The sequence below is a fragment of the Cyprinus carpio genome, chromosome A13, assembly GCF_018340385.1.
Source record: "Cyprinus carpio isolate SPL01 chromosome A13, ASM1834038v1, whole genome shotgun sequence".
NCBI lineage: Eukaryota > Metazoa > Chordata > Actinopteri > Cypriniformes > Cyprinidae > Cyprinus > Cyprinus carpio.
Genome location: NC_056584.1, coordinates 9,470,445 through 9,489,223, shown reverse-complemented (window position 1 = coordinate 9,489,223; position 18,779 = coordinate 9,470,445). Strand labels below are relative to the sequence as shown.

Here is an 18,779-nt window from a genome sequence, read left to right as displayed (position 1 = left end):
ACATTTATATAAAAGTCCACAGGACCAAATTTGAAAGAAACACCAAAATGTTGTTCTTCTGTCCTTGTCCTCCTCCCAAAGATTGGATCCCTATGTTTGCTTTTCATGAAACTTTCAGTGTGATGTCATACAGCACAACAGACCCTTTGTTATGCTCTTTATATGTGCATTTGTGGTGACGCCACGGTGTGTGTTTACTGCACTCTTTCATATGTTAAAGCATCAACACAGCATGTTGGCATGTGATGAGTCAGTGTTTAGAGTGAGTCATGTGTTTATGTCCCAGCATTCCTTAAGTTTAACATATATCCCATTAAAATCCAGTAAACATACGAAGTGTTTGATTTGATTGGAGAAGTTTTACTCTAATCTAGTTAATGGGCAGCTAACTCTTTACACACAGAGCGTTTATCTGCATGTGTTTATCTAAAAGTTTTTCTAAAAAATTATGTATGGATAATCAAATAAATCTCAGTTGATTTAGTCCAGTAAGTGTTCTTCTTGAAATATTGCTAACAATATAAAAGTTATTCTTATGTTTACTTTATAAATATCACTAAAGATTCTACAGCAAAAAGACATGTGCCATTACCTGAAGTGGGATGTTTTTACATTTATACTAAAAGGTCATTTACTTGCTATAAAAGTATTAACTTTCAGTCAGATGACAGAAGGCAGTTTTGATAATGTCGATAATTTAGAGGCCTTAGAAATGTGCTTGTCAAATATGATACAGTAGGATTTATAGGGTTAAATCAGCTGCTGAGGGTCAGACTTAAAAACAGGATGGCAGTATTTCCATTTTCCACACACATTGTAGTGGACAGAGATGAAGAAAAGAAAAAAGGAAAAGAAAGACAAGGGAAAAGAGAAGGAGTGAGCATGAGGAGGGATTAAATGTGTGTGAGGATGGGGGTGGTGGAGGAGCAAGGGGCCATAGACAAAGTGAAAGAGGGAGGAGGGTAGCAGGAGAAGGGGGCGGTGCTGTGGCGGCAAACAGCAGGGAAAGAGAGGAGAGAACAGGACAGAGAGGAAGGGGGTTTCTGCCAGAGAAAAGAGAGGAAACTTTGGCATGAGGGAGAGGAGCAGAAAGAAAGAGCGTGTGAGAGAAGGAAAGAGACAGAGAGAGCGTGTAAGACTGAGAGAGGAGTACAGCGAGCAGACTTGGATTGTACCTCCAGGACAGACTGGGGAGACGCGAGGAGGCAGCCATGCAGACCACTATGGGTATGTCAGCAATACAACTGTATTTATTACACCCTCAGAATGCACAAGAGTTCAGATTACCACTGCAGCTCACAAGAGCTTTGAAGTGATGTGAAATGAATGATTAACTTTCTTAAAGCTGATAGCACTGGGGTGAGAAGAAGCTTTTTGAAGTTTAGCAGCACTGTTAGTGCTTTCTGTTGAGGAGAGATCTGTGGGAAAACGAGTGCAGGGCACAAAGTTAATGATAATGTGTTATTTTGACGAAAGTTGGCTACTACTCCGAGGATTTTTATTGTTCTGTCAGAGCTCAAAAGACACAACAGAGATCTCATTTATGTTTCATTTAAGCAAAAACTTCATCTAAGATGTTTCTTCTGAAATTTCTAATTTTTGGGGAAATAAAAAAAGACCAAATGAAATGATCGTTGCTATACAGTAAGAGTAAAGATCTATAAAATGATTGTGAAAGTTCAGATCATTTGATCTTGGAAGAATTTGGTGAGAAATGATTGAGTTTATATTGAGATGTCTGACTATTACATACTTTGGTATCTTGTCAAGTCTGAGGTTAGTTTCGAGATCTTTTCTGGCTCTCAGGAGGAGACACATGTGAGATTACTGGGAGCTTTTCCCACAGGAGAAACATCTAAGATGCATTAGTGTCTTAAACAAAAGTCTTCATTTGCTCTCCTTTTAATGTAATTATTGTCTAGGGTACATACTGTAAGTGTGATATCTTTTGTGGTTTTTGTTTCCTATACTCTTAAAAATAAAGGTTCTTCATTGGCATCTATGGTTCCATAACGATCCATGGAACCTTGCCATTCCACAAAAGGTTCTTTATGGAAAAAGGTTCTTTAGATTTTGTAAATGGTTTAATTTAGGAAATGTTCACTGAAAGCTTCTTCAGGAACTAAAAATGGTTCTTCTATGACATCACTGTAAACCCCCCACCCCATTGGGACCTTTAGTTTTAAGAGTGTGTAGGAATTTATATCTGTTGTAAAGAGTGATTGTTGAGCTGTTTTGTAGCTGGTTCGGGTCTGGTTTGTTTGTGTGTGTGAGCAGGGCCTTGTGAATGGATTGATTTACAGGACTCAGTTAAGCTGTTTGATTTTTTATTTTTTTGGAGACTATGCTTTGGAAAAGCAGTGTTATGGAAGTACACTCTTAAACATAAATGTCCTTTATTAGCATCTTTTGTTTCTATGAAGAACAGTCAATGAAACCTGGCCATTGCACAAAATGTCCTTTACAGCAAAAATTGTTCTTTAGATTATTAAAATGCTCTTCACACTAAAAAAATGGTTATTTTAAAGAACTGATCAGTGGAAATGGTTCGCCTATGCAATAATAGTGAAAACCCCCTTTTGGAACCTTTATTTTAATAGTGTATTTTAGTATTTTCTGTGAATGTGAAGTAAAAGGTTGGCATATGAATAACTGGCCTGGATTGTAATATAAAAATTCCACAAACAACTCAAACACACACACACACACACACACACACACACACACACACACACACACACAAACACTCCAGTCCTGCTTGCCCAGTGCTTACACAAAGATTCTACAAACTAGTCAAACACCACTTTCAGCTTCTTGCCCAGCATGCAGTCTGATCTATTGACATCTATAGTTTTCAAATGGGATGAAGTTTAGAGTGAAGTGCCTCCAAGTATACTGAGATTCCCTTTTTTTGTTTAAAATGGATGTGACATAGCTCATGGCACATTCTTATACAGTAAACGTTTGAAATAGAGCGGCCCGTAACTGAGTGTCAGCAGCGTCCAGACTCAGCTCCAGATGAGATCACTAAGGGGGGGTGGAAAGGTGCTTGCGTCAGTGAGTCAGAAAATAATAGATGAGTTAAATCACTCTCATATGTTACAGGGCTCTGAAATACAGCCTTAGAAAATGTGGTGAGCTCACTGTCTCTGTAAGGACAGTATGTGTCTGACTGACTAGCTGTGTCTCACTGGTTTAGGTTCTCCTAAACACCTCTTACCATCTCCTCTCATTGCTTTACTGTTTCCATTTATGAGATGCTTTTATGTGCCAAGTATTTATGTAAGGCTGTAGCTTCCTGCATAGGCCTGTAGCAATAATCAATATATCGACTTATCGGACAATCTATGTACATGACCTCAATAATTTTTGGTGACGCAATATATTGCCAATTATATTTACTTAAACATTAATGTAACCGTGTTTTTTACATTCCACTTGCGCCTGTGTCTTTTGCAGCTTCTCGTACATAACGTGGTGTAGTCATGAGGTGCTAGTTCAAATTTAAAAAATGCTTCTACAAAAAAAGTTTCATCTGTAGATAAGGCCTTGTTTAGGGATCTGTGCCTTTGTGCATACTGATATCTGACTGCTAAGTAGTAATTGAGTTTTTCAGCAATAGTGTGCACCCTTCATTTACAGAGAAAAGAAGGTCAGGGGAAAATCTTTTTTTGTACTTGTTACTTTGCACTTTTTGTTAGAAAATTTTTATTTACTATTTATTCAAGTTTAAGGTATCTAATATTTTAATACTTAATTTCCATGATCTAAATATTCTTAAAAATTCAAAGTTTGTTGTCATTTGGAAGTGTGTAGGCCTTCTTGCATTATTATGCCGTTACATTATGATTATATATTCAGTGGCATAAAAAGGTCTTTAAAATAAAAATTATATCGCTTATCGCAATTATTTCTGGGGCAGTATATCTCACAACAAAAAAGCTGTTATCGTGACAGATAGGCCTATTCCTGCAGACATATATATACAGAGGGAGAGCTCATTAACGTTGAGTCAGACTCAGCTGACTGCACTGAATCAAAACTTTCCATGCCACTCTTTTCCTCTCCGTCTCCGTCTGAGCTCGGCTGGAATCTGTTGGGACCGTGTCTGTACGTCCACATCCTCTTGTGGCTGGTCCAGCTGTGGCGTGTTTGCAAGTTTTCATGACCAGCTCCAAGGTTGTCTTTTTTTCTGTTTGCGGCTCCTTCGTGGTTCACCATCTCTGCACTTTTGAGATGAATTACATATTCATGCTGGCATAGTTTGTCTGAGGCCACGCTGGTTATGTAAGCACTGGTGTGGAATTAATTTACCGGTATGTGCACTGAGACACTTTTCCCCCCGACTGCAGTGCATATCTGTGCTGTGATTTCAGTTTGATCATAAGACTGATGATTATGCCTTGTCAGAAACACCGCAAGATTATTTATTTGTCTCTTTCTGCCGATGCTTGGTTCAGAAAGCTTCAAGAGGCAGAGAAGCCATTTTGAGAAGATCAATGGCCACAGCAAGTAAAGAAAGTTATCTGTGGTCTATTTAAAGAGAGACCAGAGTACCAATCATTCCTTCATTAGACAGTAGCAAAACACATCTTTCTGTCTCTAACATTGCTCATTTTCATTTTATGTACTTCTCTGTAAAAAACAAAAAAAAACAAAAAAAAAAAACATTAAATGTGAGGTAAAAAATAGCAGCTGTGGTTACAAAAAATGGTAATACTCTTGTATAGACGGTGCACAGGGTCACGCCAAGTGTGCTGCACTAGTCCTCAAAAGTGAAGCCATCGCGTTTCGATAGCCCCCAGGTGGCTGGTCCCAGTATAGGTCATAAACCCCACCCTCTCCATGTAATATAATGGAACGTGGGACAAACTAAATAATTCAATTTCACTTTAAATATTTTGACATCAAACATGTCATTTGACATATAATTTATAACTCATAACTAAGAAATAATTAACGTTTTCAAAATAATAAAATAAGCTTGGTTTTAGTTAGTTATGTGATGCTATAAAAACGGGAGTGTGACGTCATGATTGACAGCTGAGACTGACAGCTTCTCTGAGCGAACTGAGGCACCAATGGCCTTTTTTTGGAGTTGTATTTACCTTATTTTAACAAGCCTCATATGAAAAATCAGCAGACAAAAATTGAAAAAACAGTCAAATTCAAAAAATTGCCATTTACTCTTATTTACTATTTGACTCACACGGATTTCCTTCCGCTCTATACTGCGCATACCTCTATACTGCGCAGACTCTGGTCCCAAATCAGTGCAATATGGCCGTGCCCTATTGGGACAATGGCGGCTTCACTTTTCTTCAATGGAAGTGATCGAAGGCGCATCGTCCATCTTTTTTACAGTCTATGGGTCACACACACAAAGACAAAACACCATCTGAGTAACACACAACACTAAAATGATGTGATAAAACTAAATAACATAAAATGTAACACAATACACCCTAATGTATACTGACAGGGACCTCAGCTTTTCCATGTAAATTATACAATAAACATCAGCTGATGTCCACAGCGACCTCAGCTTTTCCCACGTAAATTATCAATAATTCGTAAATTTGACAGTATTTGACAGTAAGATTCAGTATAGTATGATATTAAACCATGTACATTATTTCACCATATATGAAAAGGTTACAGTTAACTAATTAACAAGTTTTTTTTCTTTAAAAATTACTAAAATGTAAATGTAAAAATGTAAAAAAAAAAAAAAAAAAAAAAAAATGAAGATATCAGATATCAACAAAAAAAGTAGCGTGGTATTTCCATAGATTTATGGACATTGATTTATTTGGAAGTTTTTATTTGAAGCCTTTGTAAAACACAGCCAGGCGACATTATAGACTGTGATTTATTCAGCTAAGTCTGGATAAGTATTTGAGATTACTTTTTTATCAAAACCTTTTGAATTTGAAGAAACATTGGTTAACAGTCATTTCTGCTGGGCAGTATCTTGTCCATATATGGAAGGTCTGGATTTCACTTAGTATTGTTTTTTCAGACCATATTACATTTTAAATACTTAATCCCTTTATTACCATCCTATCCGTGGCATCTCCTCAAAATGGCCACTCTCACAGTAATAACAGTGCAGTGGAGCTCCTCTCCATTCTGCTGTTATTCCAAGTGTCTGTTTCTGACCACTGGACTGAACTGGATAATCACTAGTGGTTGGAAATTCCTACCATGGCAAAGAGCAGCTGACTCAGAAACAACTGGCTCCTGGATGTTACATGGCCATTCTCACGCTGGACGTTTTTCTGCTTCTTGCAAATGCCCACAATTGCAATGGGTCAAACTGACCAAGCATTGTTGACCACAGAGTGATTTCTTCTCTTCCGGTCAGTCTCCGCCGCTCAGTCTTCATGAGAGTATACCCAAAGACTATAGAATACCCAAGACATGTCACTCGTACAGTTTTGAATGGGGAAAAATGCAACGCTCAATATGGCCGTTCAATCGCAGGAAGCCCTGCCTTCTGAATGAAGGAGCCAATTGCTAATCGGTAAAGTCAGCGCGTCACTGCAGCTGCCGTTAGAAGTGTCCCGGTTGCTATAGAAACAGTCAGCATTCTGAGACGTGCGCTCAGGACTGCGCATGCACACTGGCTGATCTAGCCTGAATAATAAGCTTTTTAGAACGTTATTTGAGCAAAAGAAACAACATTTATGACATAGTTGTTATCAGATTTCTTTAGTGATTTCAAATATGAAATTTAATCGCAAGCCTAGTGAACAGTTTTGTAGAATTTGTACTTGGATGCCTGAGAGGCGTTTCAAAGATGGCCTCCGAGTGACATGACTTGTTTTAAAGGGACTTTGGTATACCACAACGCATGTGTGTGCATTCCTCTGCTTGAAAACAAGTTGCAGGACATGTGTGTTCTACGTCAGAATGCCAGCTCCTGCGTTAGCAGCATCACACACATGCATCAACTGACACAGAAGAGAAGAAATTGTTGAATAAAGATGTTATTTTTGTTTTCTTTGCTCTCAAAAGTATTCTCGTAGCTTCATAACTTTATGGTTGAACCACTGATGTCACATGTACTATTTTATTGATGTCTTTACTTCCTTTCTGGACCATAAAACATTTCAGTTGCGTTGCTGTCTATGGAGGGTCAGAAAGCTCTTGGAGTCATCAAAAATATCATAATTTGTGTTCAGAAGATGAACAAAGGTCTTACGGGTTTGGAACAACATGAGGGTGAGTAATTAATGACAGAATTTTTATTTTTGGGTAAACTAACCCTTTAAAATGGAGTATACATTTCTGTTCATGGTTAATCTAGTTTACCTGCTACAAAGCCTCAAATAAAACTTTGATTTTTCACTAAAACTTTAGTAGGTCCAATGAATAGTTATTCCTTATAACCCACATTGAACTGTATCTCAATCTGGTATGCTGCAATTTGAACATGAATTGGCACAACTAATATAACTATTATAAAATTAACTATTATATTGCTCTACTGTATTTCGCACCCTAAACAGCTATTTAATAACTTCAAAAACTTCCATATTTATACCACCATTGCATATTCTATGTGAACTTGGTGTAATAATGAAGGTGTTTTAGAATTAAAAATGACTTTACACTCAGTGTACTTGAGTGTCATTGCTGTCAGGCCGTGGGAGGTTGTTCCCGCTGGCAGATTCTCAGTAATGGGCACCACGGCTGGCACCTGGGCCTGTGCCAGCGGATTTAGCACTGCACACTGGGTGAAACAAAATGTCCGCTGCTGATTGGCAGGTAGTTCAGTCCAGATGGCAGCAGCTCCTGTGTGGTATTGTGCGAATACTGTCGCCCGCTGCATCTTATTCTGTAGTTTGAGCCAGCCGGCTCTTTCCTGAAAGGCTTGCTGGATGGGATGCCCAGGGAGGCTCGAGCAGTGAGACAGGAGAGATTGTCTTCAGGAGGTTTGTGATGCGACTCGGGCCCCTGTTCATGGGGGCTTTTAATAGAGCCCATATGCTTTGAGATGCTAAAGAGCCGACCAGCCCCCCGTCTTCCTTAAACTTTGAGTTGAGTTTCTCTCTCTCACTCATTCTTTTATGGATTCCTTTACTCCACTCAGCCGTTTACCTTCCTGCGATTGATTTATGCATGTTCACTAAGACTCCACCTGTTCAGGATTTTTTTTTTTTTTTTTTTCCTATGCTCTGTCGTTCTCTTTCCTCTCTTCTCTGTGGAGTTCTCCCTCTGTTTTTGTTGCAAACTTTGGCTCCCTCCCCCTCTCGCTCTCTTTCACCCCAGGCAGTGCACATGTAGGCCTCAAGTGTCATGGCAACAGCCCCAAACAGAGCCAAAAGCCACAAGCCTGCAACAGCAACAGGTTGGCAGTGAAACTAGCAGGGCCAATAATGCTTGTTCTACAGGCAGTGTTTCCCTGCCGCTTTTAATTCGATCCAGCATTTCAACAAAGAAACATACAATTAATTGAGTTGAGGAGGAGAGCTACAGGGATTTTACCATGAAAATGAGTCACTTTACACGCAGTTTAACAGCGGCCATGTGGTCTCTGGGAATTGCTGTTGTAGTGTTGTTTGAAGTTTGAGTGAATTATTTTGGGCCAAACTTTGAAACTCTTAAGATGTTGTGTTGTGTTTCATAATTCTCGTCCTATTATATATATAAAAAATGCATAAACATAGATAATGGTTTGTCTTAATTTTAATTTTAAAAGTAAAAAATTAAATTTGAGTAATTTTAGTAAAATTTTAATTTTAAAAGTTTACTTTAAAAGTTTGTGCTTGGGTAGATTATAAATAACATAGGCATGGAGTATTTTATTAATTTTTTATCAATGTATAACAGAAAGACTTTTTAGTTGTTTCTGCTGTATTTTTAATCTAATAAATACAGTGTTGTTGAACATCTGAGACTTTTATCCAAAAAAATTATATTAAAACATCTTACTGACATCAAACCTTTGAAATAAGGTTCATAATACTTTGTATATGATATCACATTAAAAGATACTGAAATAACTTTACAGTCCTTTAGACGTGTGTATGATTCTTGCAGAAAAACATAAAAAACATTTATTAGATATTTCTGTCACAAATCAATATTTAGTCCATGAAATATTTTAGTGCTATGCATATCTGCAAAAATCTGTATTTACTATAGAAATTGTCACTTGACACCATTTTTTATATCCATGAGCATGAGAACCATGACACATCCAAATAAGTACTGCAAATGTAGGTTGAGACATTACCTAATAAGACATCATAAAGAGGTTAAAAACACTCTCATCTTCCTTATCAATAAATCATGCACACACTCCCTGTGATCTCATTCTGCCTTGTTTTCCTGACATAGAGAATTTTACACACATAATTAATGACAGCACATTTATTGTTTTTGTATGTGTGCCAAAAAGAATAATCCTCATTCTCAGACAGCATGTCTGTGAAAGTGTGATCAGTGACTCATTGTCATCATTCAGAATGAAACTCCTGACTGAGAAATGAAGGGATGAAAGAGGAGACTGCATCTGTTTATTTCAGTCCATCAGAGCATTTTAGCACACACTGAGGAGGATATTTGGGTCCACTGACGGCAATGACTCCCTCTCTCTTGCTTCATTGACTCTATTATTGCAAATGCATCATTCATGACTAAACTCTTTCCCAAGACTTGGGCGCCAGTTGACTTTTTAGACTGGATAACAACATAATTTAATTTATCAAGTCTAACTGATTCATTTGAGCCAGGCTTGCACATTAGCTAATAAGGACAATAGAGGATGTATGTAAAAAGTGACTGACATTAACATTCCCAAAAACACTGAAGCCGAATGCTATTTTGTATTCTTTTACTATGTGCTAAAAGTCTGTACTATGCTGGTGATGGGAAAGTGCATACTTTTTAGTATGCAGAAACACTTTACACATATATTGTGTACACAGGCATGTGTATTTAAGTGTTCATTTAGCTAAATTATTTGTCCTTTTCGCATTTGTTCCCTAAAGCTGTAAATGTCAAGAGAGATCTGTCACTCTTCAGTGGGGTTGTGGATCGCATTAGTCCTACAAGAATGGATGCACACTTCAAAAATACACTGGAAAACATGCCATTCAGGCTTCTTTGACATACTGTTTACGTTTTTACTATGATTTGGGACACACTGGGCCTCATTTACGAAATGAGCGTATGACAGAAAATTGGGCATAGATTCATTTCAACGCAAAACTTGGAATTTATCAACATGGATGTGAGCGGTGGGTACGATCAAATCTCACGTCTGTTCTCAGCTCGTGTACGCAAGTTTTTGAGTTACCTGATCTTGCGTGCAGCATAGTAAATATGGTGGAGGATTGTATAATAACAGCATTTTATTGTTGTCCTGACCATCAAACGAAGCTCATTAGTCGATCGTTAACCAGCAAGATTAGAATGTCTTTTTGGTTTTATACAGGGCTTTAGCTTTATATGCGTGAATAGCAGTGTAAACAAGACCATGAGGATTCAATCATCGCATCATGCACCTGCAGCGCTTCTGTGAAAGGAGAAAAACAGAAATTACTGTAAGTCTATAAAAGGAATAAAATAAATAGGATCACACAAAATATCTAATAGGTTATAATGTAAATAACAGATTAACAAAAGGAAAAAAACACTGTGCAACAAGTATAGACTACACTCGTTTTTATTTCTTTTCTTTATATCTTTATTTGATTAAATCCATCTGATCGCACAGGCACCTCACGCACACACAAACAACATTAGTTCTACCGTTGCCTGATATTTCAGCCATTCATCATCAAACTAAAATGCAGTCAACCAAACATAAAAGTGACACCGTTTATTTTAGGTCTGCTGTAAAATCACCGTGCAGCACCCAAACAGTTTTTTTTGTGCATATGAAGGATTTTACACGGATATTAGAACATGAGTGAAGTATATAGCCATGTATAGGTTATGTGATGAATAATAGTTATGCAAACAAATGTTACAAATGTGGCAAAAATGGAAACATTTAGATTCTTGTAGTATGAGACAGGCTTGTGAGCCCAATGCCATTTCAGTTTTGCTTGACATTTGTATGCTGTTTATAATGAATGCCACTATAGCCTAACTTGTGTTTTATTTTATAGTTCAATATATATAATTTTATAACTGCAAATTTTTAATTCTTGTTCTGTTCTGAATACTGGTAAATTTAAAATATTTGTTGTAGAGTGAGGGGAAATAAATAGGTTTATATTTACCAGTATTTCAAGGCATTCTTCAGATTTTGGTAGCCCAAAATGAATTTAACTTTACTGCAGACAAATCAGCACATATTTCTTTGTGAAATTGAAATGTCAAATAATAAAACTAACTTGACATTTTAAAAAGAAATCCCAAATCAAATAAAACAAATTATACGAATAAAAGATATCTCTTCATAACAAAGGCTTTGCCTGTGCTCTATTTAAAATCATAGGCAACCACTGCATTTGAATTACGATCCAAAAAAGATGCTAAACACATGTTATTTAGATTCCTTCAGATCACTAACAGTGTGTTTGGTTTTCTGCTGCAGTCACGTGATTGTAATCTTTTTACTGTGTGTTTGTGAATGTAACAAAGTGTTTTTGTATCAATGTGTGTTATCTGATAGAGGGGACAATAACAGTGCAGCTGGCAGGAAGTCTCTGAGCGGGGCCACAGGCTGCAGAGCGGCCAGTCAAAGCTCTCTGGGGGGGTCTGAACGTGTGACTAGAGCAGGACATTCATACGCTGGTGCACATGTAGCACGTTTAAATGTGGGAGAAATGTGATATAGGGCTAGATGATGACAGGACACAATGTGACAAGAAAAACTGAGGAGTAAAACCAAAGGAACGGAGTATACCGCATAAAAGCACTTACATTAATTCTCTAATTAAATAAAAGTGTATTTTTGGAGCTGCAAAGTTGTCTAAATCTCTTTTGTGGTGAGACTACTATTGTGGACAGACAAACCTTGTTATGACAGACGTTTGTGCTGTTATTGATAACTACAACAAAAATATAAAAAATTGTTTTCAGTAAATGAAATAAAGTTGAACTTAAATAAAATATAAATGAAAAACTGACACTTAAAAATAAAAAAGAGAAACTTAGACCTAAAGGAAATTTAGGTTGAAATACTAAAATTGCTAAAACTGAAAAAAAAAAAAATATATATATATATACACACTAAAGCAAAGAAAATAAAAGCTAATTCAAACTATAACACACACACACACACACACACACACACATATATATAATAAAATTGTAAAGTTCTGTTAATTTTAACTAATAAAATTGACAGAAGCAAAGAAAATAAAAGCTAATTCAAACTATAAAAAATGTAATAGTATATAAATAATGCTAAAATAACACCTCCTATAAAAATATTAAAAAAGTCACAAAATTATACTGTTTACACTGTTTCTGGCCGTTTCTGGTTGTTGTTATTATTATGTTGTCATGAACGTATGCAGACAACAGAAAGGAAACATGTTTATATTTTCCTTATTCAAGACAATAGTCTGTCAAACTACCATGCAAACAAGAAAATTACGTACCTTTCTTCTTAATATCCTTGCAGAGACATCATGCAAAATGACCAGGTTTACAGGCAACATTATGCAACAAATGCTGTAGATAAGTTGTAATGAACCTGAGACATTCCTTTAAGGAATGAAAATGAGCAAATCAAAGGAGAGCAGGAAGGCAGAAGAATTATTAAAAGAAACTGAAGGAATGGATAGAGTGACTAATGAGAAAGACTAGAAGGTCATCAGTGCATAGAGATCCCTTAAGAATGTAAATAAACACAGCTGACTGCTTCAGTCCTCAGATGCTCCTGCTCCACCGGAGGCCTTATTATCAGTAAACACAATATAAGTTTCACTGATCACTTTATGTTTCTCACTTTACGTTTCTTCCCTATTTAGAGCACAAGGAGTCATTCTTGTGGATTAATTATCTACATTTCATGTGCCATATTTATCCAAGCATGTACTTTTGTCCTCTCTATTTTTGGGGAGCACACACACAGCGTTAATGAGCATGTGTGCTTGTATTTGCAACAGTCAGATGAGGTAGTAGATGAGGTCAGCATTTCCTTTGTGCTGCTTCCACTTCTTTCTAGTTTCCTGTGTTTCTCTGGATGTCCATGTGCCTGTGAGGGTTATGTAACGTGATGTTTATTATGTTTTGTCTGGGGTACTTTGAAAATGGTTGTTTTGACAGATTTGCACAACATAAAAGTCTTAAATTGACTGATTCATTTGACGTGTTCTGGTGAAGTGAGGAGGATACTATTATAAGGTTTGCACAGTTAAGGGAAAAAGCATGCCGTTATCAGAACAAAGACTTTGGTGTTGGATGCCACAATGTCATGTCTAACATCTCCATGGGAAGAGGCTTTGATTGGGATCTTCACAAACATCAATTATCCTGCCCCTGCAGCTACACTTGAACCAAGGAGACCAAATGTGATTAAGGTTTTAGGGATTTCTGCCCAGAGATTTGGAGCTCTGCTGGGTTCTAGGCTCAATGCTGGCATTCCATCCTATTCTGCCTCAAACTCCACAGAGAAGCTCTGTGATTCCCAGGGGATTCACAGCTCGCTGCTAATCCTTTCCGGCGGCGCTATTAAGACTTATCATAACAAGATTTCAGTCACCTCACTGTGGAATTTGATTAGAAACACCTGCAGCAGAGAGATGCGCTATTCTCTCACTGTCGAGACAGGAGAGATCAAAGGCTGAGCGAGAGTGAGAGGGATGTTTGCCTTTGTAATGTAATATAATATAATATAATATAATATAATATAATATAATATAATATAATATAATATAATATTTAAAAAACAAATCAAAATGAGAAATGTCACAGAAATATGTTCTAATAAAAGTACTACAATGACTAAAATACAGAAAAAAGAAAACAAAAAAAATCATTAAAAATGCATAATATAATATGATGTATAAATAATATAATTAAATACATAATATAAAATACATATATAAAGATTTTGACAGTGTTGTGCTGCTTTCTAAAGACAGGTCAGAAATCATAATATTAATCAAAATCATTTAATTCTGTTGACTGCCATGTTTCTAACTAATCTAATTGTGGGAAGAAAAAATGTAATGTCAACTTCATAGAAAATGAATATTGTCCAGTTAATATTCATGCATGCATATATATAGCTGCCTATATATATTTTAGAAAGGTGGTATGTTCATATGAAGTGTTTGGTTCCAAAACGCTATAAATCCATTTTGATTAACTTGAGTAAAAATTTATTTTCTTTACCAAGAAAGTGGCAAGATGAAAACCACTGTTTTCTGTTTCAAACTTTCACATAACATCTTTAGGTTATAATAACATAAAAAATTTAAATCCAGATTTTGATTTTCAAAGATTTACTATAAAAATGTTCTTGTATTTTTTCCCCAAAATGCAATAAATCAATTGAATCAATATAAAAGTTATTTTTCATATTGAAACTGTTGAAAATACACAACATGGTTAATCCACATATGACAGCCTCTGAACTTGGTTAATACTAATCTTACATACAGGCACTGGACTAAAAATACATTCAATTAGTCATCAACTGAATTCACTCCCAAAATGAATTCAACGGGTCATCTTGTAAATGCTATAAATTAATTACAGCAATAAAAGAAAATTTCATCATGAACATGAACATGAACAACAATATCACATTAGACCACATAAATTCCAAAATGACTTTTCCCTTACATTCAACTTCCAAAAGTGCATTCATCTTTGCCATGTTACATTCATTTAGTTGACTAGTGCTATACGCTTTATTAACCAAAACATAAGTGGCATTAATAAAAACACTTACACTGACAAGCTACGCAATATCGTGTTCATAATCGAATGCGACTCATCTGCAATTATGAATGCGATATTGCATAGCTTGTCACTCTCAGTGATCTACGGCTCTGTGTATCCATCTGAAAGCACATGATGGAGATTTACTCTCAATCACAGAACCAGCTTTATTGATGAGATGCGCATGACAATCACATGTGATTTATCGTGCAGCCCTAAGTTTGTTTGTTGATCACAAAGTACAAAGAAGATGAGGAAAACTAGGATGGCGGGTGTATTCAAAACGCCGCCATTACTGTCTAGAGTGCATGCAATGGTGTGCTGTGATTGGTTGAGCGGATATATCGCATTCTACAGAGAAGGGAGACTGGCGATTGTCGTGGTTTGGAAAGGAAGGGAGAAAACATGACAGAATAACTCGGCGGATATCACATTTTGCATAAAATTAAAAATTGACTTTTCAATACCGACCAGATACAATACTGATTTTGACAAAAAAAAAAGGCCTTTATTACGTTTTGGAACCAAACTCTTCATATTTTTCATTGAATTAGATAAAATCTCAAACACAAAAACAGTATAATAAAAAAAATACCTGCATAATAACAACACTTAAAAAAATCATAATATGATACTAAAAAAATTCCTTTCCCTTCTCATTGTAGTACATACAAACGTAATTCTTGGTGCATAAAGAAGATCTGTAAAGTTGCAAAGACTAAAGTCTCAAATCCAAAGAGATATTCTTTATAAAAGTTAAGTCAACCACGCCTACCTAAAATGGCTCATTCTAACACGCCCCCACATGTCTACGTCATGATGTGAGAAGATTTGCATAACAACGCCCAAATATTCACGCAAAGAAAGAAGGCGTAACTTTTATTCTCACTGGAGTATTGTTGCCGCCGCCGTCATGTTGTGGAGACGCTGTGTGTTTCGTTGTGAAAGCCAAACTACTTTGTTTGGTCTTCCAAAAGAGGACACAACTAGAAATCAGTGGTTAAGTTGTATTTACAACCCTGTTCCGGAACAGTACAACCCAAATATTCAGATGTGTGCAGCGCATTTTACAGAGGACGAGGACTGTTTCCTGGAGGAGTAGCCTACAATGCCGGTGTCTGTTACTATAAAGTTGGGCAATTCCAACTTTGCAAGGACAGTCTGGCGCTTCTGACTCACAGCCTGTAAGTACATTTTCATATGTAAAGAATTTGCCACTGATGATTCAAACACGAGTTTTGAACAGTGTAGAGTAGGCTTGTTGTTTGTCGTATCTCCGATCACAAATGCAGACATGTTTTTATGTTTATGCAGCGCAACACGTAAAAAGACAGTATAAGTCATTATAATCAATAATTATGTCCCCACTGGATGCAACAAATGCCACGTTTTTATGGGTTTTATTGTTTTTGTCTCATTGCACCGGGACCGTAGAATATGGCTGGGACACGGCATCACAGTATGGTAAGGGGCGTAACATTACGTCACGCGCTTGAGGAATTCAGCCAATCACAATGCACTAGATAGCTGGCCAATCAGAGCACACCTCACTTTTCAGAACGATAAGCTTCGTAAAAATCGAAGCGTTTCAGAAAGGCTTGGCATAAAGGAGCAACAATAATGTACATTATGTGGAAAATGTGTTTTTTAACCTTAAACTGCATAAACACATTGCATTACACCAAATACACAAAATAATGTTCTTTTTAGCAATGTCATATGACAATTTAATTTAACTATTTCACAAAGTGATGTTTAAGTTTTAAAAGATTAGACAATATATATAACAAAACAAAACCAAAGTAAATAGTTCTCACACATGGCTGGTTTGGGGTTGGAGGAAGTTTATATGGAAGAGGAATTTCAGTAACCTAAGCAGAAATGGAGGAGCACCATGACATAATTAGCCTTTGAGATCTCAGACTGCAATGAGGAAGAACCGAGGAGAGATATCTGTGGGTTATTCAGCAGGGGATGGGTCTCTGACCAGATGGTTTGAAGTTCATATTGAAACTTCATATTGGTTGAAAGGGGGCTGATCCTGAGGGGATCTTGTCATTATATTATCACAGACTTTGGGAGAATGTCCTGAGTTCTGTTTGGGTTAGTGTGTTTGTATTAGGTGCAGGATGTACTGAGGCTCTGTGAGTGGTGTGGAGTCCATGCAGCTCATTTTGGGTAACTTCAGGGTAACCGTTGGAATCTGGTTGGGAATTGTGTAGGTTGGGTTTAACAAAGGGTAAAGACTGGCTTTGAGGAGGGTGTGGAATTTTGTTGAATTCATTTAAAAAGAGTGAAGTGATCCATGATGATTCCAGCATGGTGCGACCTTGTCTTTTTTTCTGCTCTTGCACAGGCTCTAAGATGGTTCTTAGTGACAGATTTATTTTCAAATGTACAGCTCAAATGAGCAGGTAAACATAATTGTGCACAGTGACTGTTATTAGTGTAAGTTGAGCCTAAATTTCCACACACACTTCATGCACTTTGACCAGTATAAATGCAAAGTTGTTTATTGTTTTTTTTGTCCTAGTTGATGTTTATTGCATTAAGGACTGAATGTTGTGCACTGCAACAGAGCCACAGTGCAGTTAGAGAGCCAGATTGGCTGCAGGAACTTACTTCGTAAGAAGCGCTGAAGCAGAAATACCTGATAGCCACGTTAGTGGAACCATCTGCGTAAGCACTCGCAGAAAGCCGCCCTGGAAACTGTTACTCTCAGCGAGTCACGCTATCCCTCTCTCTCTCTCTCTCCTCTCTCTCAAACTTTCTCTTTAATCTTTTTCAAGGCACTATTTCAATCAATCATCCATCAATAAAAATAAACACAAACAAAGCTCATAACCTGTGACACAAAAATTCCAGTTGCCATGTCATTATGCACCTGGATTTAATTGCTTTTGTTTGTATTGTTCCTGTTAATAAATCATGTTGGATAAAAATAGACAATTAATTATAATATAATATAATATAATATATATAAATATAACATAATTAATATAATATAATATAATATAATATAAATAATAATATAATATAATATAATATAATATAATATAATATAATATAATATAATATTCATGCAATTGGTTGAGTAGATGTCCAAAACGAGGAAAAATTAGGATTGTGTCTTCAGAAGCTTCTTGAAAGAAGTGATGGTCTCAGCAGTGGAGCAGTGCTCATTTCACCAGAGAGGACCAGAGAGGGTGAAGGTTCTGGAGAATGACTTTGTACCTCATTGTGAAGGAACAACAAGGCATCTCTTATTAAGCTGCTGGCAGGAGAGAGTGTACACTTGTAGGTGTAAATTAAGGAAGGGATGTGCACTTCCAGTAATTAAATTGTAGAAAATATTAATAATAATAATACGTCCACAAATTTGACTGGTAGTTATTACCAGAGAATGATAATTCATTAAGGCCAAAAGACCACCAGGTATTCACCCAATCCCATGCTGAAGTTTGCTACTTTGACTTAATCAGAATTCAAACCTCAGCTAAAATGGCAGGTGGGGTTGCATGTGGATGAGTGAACAGAACAATAAAGTCTTATAAGAAGTTTGAGTCAGACTGGCACTGGCTTTCTCTTTGCCTGTCTGTCCCAGTGGTAGAAAGGTCACTGGGATGGCAGTGCAGTCCAGGTGGTCTGATCTCTCCTAGTGACTCATGACTGTGTTCCTCCTGCATGTGGCTCTTTGAAGTTCTCTGAGGGTGTGTTCTGAAGTGCACTGAGGGTGTGTGTAATTGATTGGACTGGCAGGCTCTTTGCAGATTATTCCAAATTGTGAAACTCTTCTTTGCAGCAGGTTAAATATAAATCCCTCAATGCCCATACGAGAATTAAACTCTAACACTGATTCGGAAACACATAACTAAATGCTGCTAATTTTTGCTAATTCATTTTATGCTGTGCTAACT

General features: G+C 36.8%; 1 protein-coding gene across 3 annotated transcripts in view; it reads left to right on the top strand.

Moving 5' to 3' along the window:
• LOC109109562 (leucine zipper putative tumor suppressor 2 homolog) overlaps nucleotides 1-18,779 on the top strand; it is a 63,171-nt gene that overhangs the window by 35,285 nt on the left and 9,107 nt on the right. Inside the window, exon 1 of one of the 3 annotated variants that reach the window (XM_019122662.2) lies at nucleotides 1,008-1,227. The exons of the other annotated variants lie outside the window; for them this stretch is intronic. The gene's annotated coding sequence lies outside the window, so the exon portion shown is untranslated. Of the gene's footprint in view, nucleotides 1-1,007; nucleotides 1,228-18,779 lie in introns of those variants that run through there. 3 annotated transcript variants of the gene reach the window in all.